Source organism: Pongo abelii, chromosome 12 (assembly GCF_028885655.2).
Source record: "Pongo abelii isolate AG06213 chromosome 12, NHGRI_mPonAbe1-v2.0_pri, whole genome shotgun sequence".
Lineage (NCBI taxonomy): Eukaryota > Metazoa > Chordata > Mammalia > Primates > Hominidae > Pongo > Pongo abelii.
In genome coordinates this window covers 29831845-29838036 of record NC_071997.2, presented here as the reverse complement: position 1 = coordinate 29838036, position 6192 = coordinate 29831845, and the positions used below count along the sequence as shown (strand labels likewise).

At 41.1% G+C, this 6192-nt stretch overlaps 1 pseudogene; it reads right to left on the bottom strand.

Moving 5' to 3' along the window:
• Positions 1-5604: 5604 nt before the first annotated feature.
• LOC100434233 (cAMP-regulated phosphoprotein 19-like) lies at positions 5605-5942 on the bottom strand (annotated as a pseudogene).
• Between the last annotated feature and the right edge of the window lie 250 nt (positions 5943-6192).

Below are 6192 nucleotides of genomic sequence, written 5' to 3'. Positions count from 1 at the left end.
CGCTGACCTGCAGGATGCATGGAAAAGGAACAATCTAGGCCTATGAGGATGTGCCTTTTTGGAGCCTGAGACCAAAAGTGCCAATCAGGGGCTAGTGCTCCAGCTATTCTTCCAGGAAACATGGAGAATGGGTGAACGGTTGGGTCAATAATAACTTAATTAGTTTGAAGAAAATTAACCTTGAATTTATCCTTAGAGCCTTTTCTAGTCTCTTTCCCATGTGAGAGTTGAGACATATATATATATATATATATAGTAAAACTTACTCATTGTTTATCTGAAAATCAAATCTAACTGACATCTTAAACTTTTATTTGTTAAATCTGGATACTGTACTTTCAATCCTTCTTTTCTCTTCTGAAGCAGGATGTGCAGGGTGCTAGCTAGTTTCACTTACCAATCTCCTTTCCTCTGTGGCCCATGTTGCTCAGCAAAGCTATTGCAATTGAGTTTTTCCAGATATAACAAATAAAACTTAGCTGGAGGCCAGGCATGGTGGCTCAAGCCTGTAATCCCAGCACTTTGGGAGGCCAAGGCAAGGTGGATCACGAGGTCAGGAGTTCAAGTCCAGCCTGACCAACATGGTGAAACCCTGTCTCTATTAAAAATACCCAAAAAATTAGCTAGGCGTGGTGGTCTGCACCTGTAATCCCAGCTACTCAGGAGGCTGAGGCAGGAGAATCACTTGAACTGGGGAGGCAGAGGTTGCAGTGAGCCGAGATCATGCCACTGCACTCCAGCCTGGGCGACAGAGCGAGACTCTCAGACTCCGTCACAAAATAAAATAAAAATCCAAAAATTATCCAGACATGGTGGTGGGCACCTGTAATCTCAGCTACTTGGGAGGCTGAAGCAGAAGAATCACTTGAACCCAGGAGGTGGAGGTTGCAGTTAGCTGAGATCACTCCATTGCACTCCAGCCTGGGTGACAAGAGTGAAACTCCATCTCAAATAATAATAATAATAATAATAATAATAATAATAATAATACTAAACCTGGCTGGGAATTCTATATTTTATCTGACAATCTTAGTTTGAAGTAAAAAGTCCTGATTCCAAAGTCCAACTTTACCATCCACCCAGCTGCATGGTGCTGAGTAACTGAAGACCTTCTCTGAGCCTGTTTTTGCAAGGACAAAGGCACCTTGTAGGCTTAAAGTGCTATAAATATGTTGTTGTTTTTGTGTTTTTGTATCTGGCTCTTCTACTTTTTAAGCTTAGAGAGAAGGGCCCTGTGTGTCACCTTGATTGGACTGAAGGGTGCAAAGTATTTTTCCTGGGTGTGTCTGTGGAGGTCTTGCCAAAGGAGATGAACATTTGAGTCAGTGGACTATCAGAGACAGACCCACCCCGAATCTAATCAGCTGCCAGCGCCGTAGAATAAAGAAGGCAGAAGTTGGAAGGACTAGACTTGCTGAGTCATCCAGCCTTCATCTTTCTCCTGTGCTGGATGCTTTCTGCCCTCGAACATCATACTCCAAGTTCTTCACCTTATAGACTCTTGAACTTACACCAGTGATTTGCAGGTGCTCTCAGGCCTTCAGCCACAGACTGAAGGCTGCATTGCCAGCTTCCCTACTTTTGAGGTTTTTGGACTTGGACTGGCTTCCTTGCTCCTCAGCTTGCACGTGGCCTGTTGTGGGACTTCATCTTGTAATCGTGTGAGTCAATACTCATTAATAAACTTCATATATACATCTATCCTATTAGTTCTGTCCCTCTAGAAAACCCTGACAAATACAATGTGCTATTCAGTTCTGACTCTTCAAAGCATCTCGTAGGTATTTTGACCTGTGGTAGGTAGTGTCACATGATTATTGAGACAATAACCACATGACATCCACCCCCTGGTGGAGTCTCATGTTGGATGCCTAGAAGGATTGGTTATGTCTACCTCTCAAAGTGAGATAGAGGCAGACAGGCTAAGAGAGGTCAGAGTGACTGCCCCTAGGCAGTGAGGCATTAGAAGTCATGGTTAGACGAACCCAGGGAGTTATGGGAGGTAAGATGTAGAAACGATTTGTGTTGTAATTGTAAGGTTCGGACAAGTGAGATGCAACACCAAAATTCTACGAAAGTGTCTTTTATACCAGTGATTCTCATCTTTAAATGGCCATGAGAATCATTTGAAGATTTTGTGAAAATTCAGACTCTGATTTCAGTAGATCTGGGTTGGGGATCAAGTATCTGGATTTCTGTTGTTGTTGCTTTGAGACAGTTTCTCTCTGTTGCCCAGGCTGGTGTGTACTGGTGCAATCATAGTTCATTGTAGCCTTAATCTCCCAGGCCCAAGAGATCCTTCTACCTCAGCCTCCCAAGTGGCTGAGACCAGGTGCAGTGCATGCCACCACACTCGGCTAATTTTTTAATTGTTTTTAAAGATGAGGTCTCACTATATTGCCCAGGCTGGTCTCAAAGTGATCCGCCTGGGCTCCAGTGATCCACCTCCTCGGCTTCCCAAAGTGCTGGGATGACAGGTGTGAGCCACCACGCCTGGCTGAGATTCTGCATTTCAAACAAGCTCTGTGGTGATGCTGATGTTGCTGGTCCATGAACTTCACTTTGAGCAGCAAAGCTCTAAGTCAGTACCCACTCTTCCAGGATGGGAGGCTCTAACATGAAGCCACTGTGGCGGCTAGTGCAGGCAGTTCACTGCAGTCTCTCTCTCTCACCAACTGAGCTATGATGGTATTAATAGGCATGAAAGCCAGTGGTTCTCGGCCATGGATGTATATTAAAATCTCCTCAGAGCTTTAAAATTCACCTATGGCCAGGTGCCAACCCCCAAACAATTCACTCCCAATCTCCGAGACTATCATATTTTTTAAAAAGCCTCCCTCTCTTTTAAGCTATTTATGGTGACATCATCCCCCTTCCTAGGGAATGATTTAAAAATAAGGTGGATTCCATTCTAGCCAATGAGACAGACAGCTGGGTAGTTTGGGGCAGGATTTTGATGCAGGCAGCACAAGGGAGGAAAGATTTGTTCTTCAGGCCAGTATTGTCCTGGCTGGTTTTGATGATGTTTTGCAAATCTAAGAGTTAAATCTTGACCTGCTGAGGATGGAGGAGCCCAGAGCTGGAAAGATCCTGCATCTTTGAGGTTAACCTTCAGGGCTACTCTTCTGTGAGACAACAATTGTCCATTGTGTTGGGGTTTCCACTACTAGGCAGCCAAAAACATTTATCTGTCAGGCACTGGGCTGGACATTTTGTACATATCACTTATTCAATCTTCACAATAGTCATTCAAGGTAAGTATTATCATCCCCATTTTACAATAAAAAAAATGCAGGCCAGAGATAAACTGTGTTACCATACAATATAGAATTTAATTGGTATCATGTCTATGGGGAAGGCTCGGTATTTTCTTTTTCTTTTTTTTTTTTTTTGAGATGGAGTCTTGCTCTGTTGCCAGGTTGTAGTGCAGTGGTGTGATCTCAGCTCACTGCAACCTCCACCTCCTGGATTCAAGCGATTCTCCTGCCTCAGCCTCCTGAGTCCCGAGTAGCTGGGAGTACAGGCACGCGCCACCATGCCCAGCTAATTTTTGTATTTTTAGTAGAGATGGGGTTTCACCATGTTACCCAGGATGGTCTCGAACTCCTGATCTCAAGAGATTCCCCCTCCTCGGCCTCCCAAAGTGCTGGGATTACAGGTGTGAGCCACCGCACCTGGCCAGGCTCAGTATTTTGTTAATGGTGAAACCGTTGGATATATACAATGTTTTTTGTGTATGCAAATCTCTTCTCTCATCAGGCCAAGGAGCAAGTCAACAGGCCTGATGACCTTACCAGTAGGTCTCAACTTTGGATGCACATTAGAATCCCTTAGGGAATTTTTTAAAAATTCCAGTTCCCAGGCTAGAGTTTTAAAATATTGCTAGAAGTTTATCAATCTCAATGAATTTTTTTTTTTAGGAGAGCCAGCTTTTTGTTTCACTAATTTTCTATGTTTTTCTGTTTTCAATTCCGTGGATTTCTGCCCTCATCTTTATTATTCCCTTCCTTCTGCTTGATTTGGGCTTATTTTTCTCTTCTTTGCCTAGTCTCTTGAAGTAAAAACTGAAATTATTAATCTGAGATCTTTCTCTAATCTAAGCACTTAGTGTGCTAAATTTTTCTCTTAGCATTGCTTTACATGTATCTCAGAAATTTTGATATATTGTGTTTTCATTTTCACTCAGTTCTATGTACTTCTAAAATTTTTATTTATGTGTTTATTTTTTGAGACAGGGCCATGGTCTGCCACCCAGGCTGGAGTGCAGTGGTGTGACCTTGGCTCACTGCAGCCTTGACCTCCTGAGCTCAAGTGATCCTTCTGCCTCAGCCTCACATGCAGCTGGGACCACAGGCCCACATCACCACACCTGGCTAATTTTTTGATTTTTTTGTAGAGACGACGTGTCACTTTGTTGCCTAGGCTGGGCTTGAACTCCTAGGCTCAATGAATCCTCCTGCCTTGACCTCCAAGGATGCTGGAATTACAGGAGTGAGCTAACATGCCTGGTCTCTATATACTTTTTTATTTTCTTTGAAATTTTGACTTTGACCTTTGGACTATTAAGATGTATGTTGTTTAGTTTTCAAGTGTTTGAAAATTATTGTGTATGTTTTTCTATTATTTATTTCTAGTTTGATTCCATTATGGTCAGATAATTTATTCTGTATGATTTCATGTCTTTTAAATTTGTTCAGGTTTGTTTTGTGACTCAAAATATGGTCAATCTTGGTGAATACTTCATGAACATTTGAGAAATATGTGTTTCACACCCTACTGTGAATGGCATGTTCTATAAACATCAATTAGGTTCTATTGATTGATGATGTTTTTCAGTTTCCCTATTTTTTTTTATTTTTTTGTGCAAAACTATTGTATTTACAAAAATGACACAAAAGTGAATTCAACAGTCAATGCACATGCATAGTTTATTCATATCTTCAACAACAAAAGATATTTTAACTTTACAGAACTGAATAAGAATATTAGCTTCAACGGCAGCTGTTAAGCACTAGAGTCACATAAGTTACACCAAAATGGGCAAATATTGCCCAAGTAAAATTCTACTGTTAAAGCGGAAATAGGTTTAAGGCCGTTCAAGTTCAAGCACAGAGATAGAAATCTTTTGGAGCCCCATCTAGTAGTGTTTGAAATATGTGACCTTTCTTCTAACTTGTGGTCTTAAACTTCTGTTTTACAAAATCCAAAATACAGAAGAAATCAATACAATAGAGATTATATTAACTACGAGTAACATACAAAGCTGTAATTAAGATGAAGTAATGAAAACCAAAACATTAAAATTTTAAAACTTGCTTGTTACTTGTTAGAACTAGTACTACACTAGGAGTTAGGTAATATATATACAATTATTTTCAAGTAGATTACTTACTTGTTTTGCTCTAACACGTCCTCTTCACCAGTGCGCTGTTAAACTAATCAAAAACTCTACACACGTATATTCCACAATAGCAGCACACACTACCGCTACCTACAAAGCTGTCAGTCTCAAATGACTGAGTGAATTAAAGGAAATAAAAAGTAGATAAGTAACATATTAAGGAGAAATAATGGGAATTAGCAGATTCATGCAGTTCAGTTCTTTCAACCAGCCAGCTTGCTGGCAACAATGGATGGTTTCCATTGAGGAAGGTCCTCTGGAGTGGGAATGTGGTCACCCGTGACCTCCGTCTTATCCAGAGCTGCAGTAGGAAGTTGCTCGTTCTTCATTTTTGCTTTAGCCATGTTGTAATCCCCAGAATCAAAATATTTTTGCCTTTTCTGCAATCGTTTCCTTAAGAAATCTGAACCTCCAGGCATTTGTCCCAGATGAGGATATCTTGCTTTTAATTTTGCTTCTTCAGCTTTCTCTGAACTAGTCACTGTATCTTCATTTCCTTCTGCTCCTCCACAGAGGCTGCCTCGGAGACTTCCACAGACATAGTGCTCCCTCTACTAGACCTCACTTCTCCCACTCACTGTCGTGTTTGGTTTCCCTATATTCTTACTGATTTTCTGTCGAGTAATTCTATCAATTTCTGAGTGGGTGTTAAATTTTCCAACTATAATCATGGATTCGTCTATCTTCTTTTAGCTCTCAGTTTTTACTTTATATATTTTGAAGCTCTGTTTTTTGATGTATACACATTTAGGATTGCAATATCTTCTTGATGGGTTGAGCTGCCCACCAGT